This window comes from Odontomachus brunneus, unplaced genomic scaffold (genome assembly GCF_010583005.1).
Source record: "Odontomachus brunneus isolate Ranch 3 - 2012 unplaced genomic scaffold, Obru_v1 Obru_scaffold_114, whole genome shotgun sequence".
NCBI lineage: Eukaryota > Metazoa > Arthropoda > Insecta > Hymenoptera > Formicidae > Odontomachus > Odontomachus brunneus.
The window spans coordinates 1,050,978-1,052,211 of record NW_022639564.1 but is presented as its reverse complement, the minus strand read 5'-3'; the positions used below and the strand labels follow the sequence as shown (position 1 = coordinate 1,052,211).

At 42.3% G+C, this 1,234-nt stretch overlaps 1 protein-coding gene across 2 annotated transcripts in view; it reads right to left on the bottom strand.

The window, feature by feature from the left end:
* The window catches only part of LOC116849395, a 44,684-nt gene that overhangs the window by 8,563 nt on the left and 34,887 nt on the right, over positions 1–1,234 (bottom strand). The window lies entirely within an intron of this gene.

Genomic DNA, 1,234 nt, shown 5'->3' with positions numbered 1-1,234 from the left:
GGGGGGGGGGGGGGGGGGGGGGGGCGAGGAAGGAAGAGAGCACTAGAGGAAAAGGAAATAAGAGAAAAGAGCAAATTGAAAAGAGAAAAGAAAGGGGAGGGGAGGAGGATAATGTGAAAAAGGACGTGCTGAAGTCCCCGGGACGTAACACCTCCATCCTTAAGAAGAGCGTAGCGCAGCGAAGCGGGTTGATGTGGTGGTGATGTGTGAGTTGTGTCGTCAAGGTGTAGCTGACCAGACACAATCCTTGAGTTTCTCCTCAATGTTAGCTAGCGAACGGTCGACGGATATTATTATCGGCCGAGCACGAACAGGCGTGTAGCACGCGTACAGCCTCCTGTGGAGCGGGTTGCTGTCATATTCTTTTAGAACGTCTGCTTGGCGGTCTCGTAGATTATTGTTTTAACGATCGCCGTCCTAGTTAAACGTTGGATGAAAATATCGTTCCTAGGAGGTGGATGGTTCAAGCGAAGGCTGATTATTCTGGCGTTAATGGTCCTGAATTATCCGGGTCCGCCGGATAGTTTTTTCATTATTGGATTGAACGTCTTCGTATTTTCGTATAAGTCGAGCGAGGGGTTCAATCGTCTCGATGGCAGGGTAGCTGCTGATTTCAATGTTGACCTCGTCCATCCAATATCCACGCTGTGCGCGGTAGACGGTACCCCACAAAAACATGCACGTTACACCCATGTGGAATCCACGTGATTTTGTGGATTCCACGTGGACTCTACGTGGATTCGACGTGAATTTGACGTACGTTTTTGTGGGGTAGTAGGTTACAGTCCACTGGTGTTCCAGATTTCCGGGTTATTAGAATCTTAGTTTAGGAGGTAGGAGTATGGATTAGTGAGGGATGGCAGTAGATAATTCGTGATGAGAGGATTTAAGGAGTCGCCTAACGACGTCGATGGGAATACATTGACTAATTCTTTTCCTTATTTATGAGATGAAGTTACATCATTAAAGGACAGTAAAGAAAATCATCATTAAAAGACGGTAAAAATCGAGAATAACATGATTCTATCGATGGGTTAGAATTGGAATATATTAAAGAAGTTATGTGTATATTTACATTATTTTTACATTGTCATATAGATATAAATACGTATATTTTATTGTAAAGTATATGTTTGGGGCACAGAGGTCCGGGATCGTTGGGGGCATATATATTAATATATATATATATATATATATATATATATATATATATATATATATATATATATATATA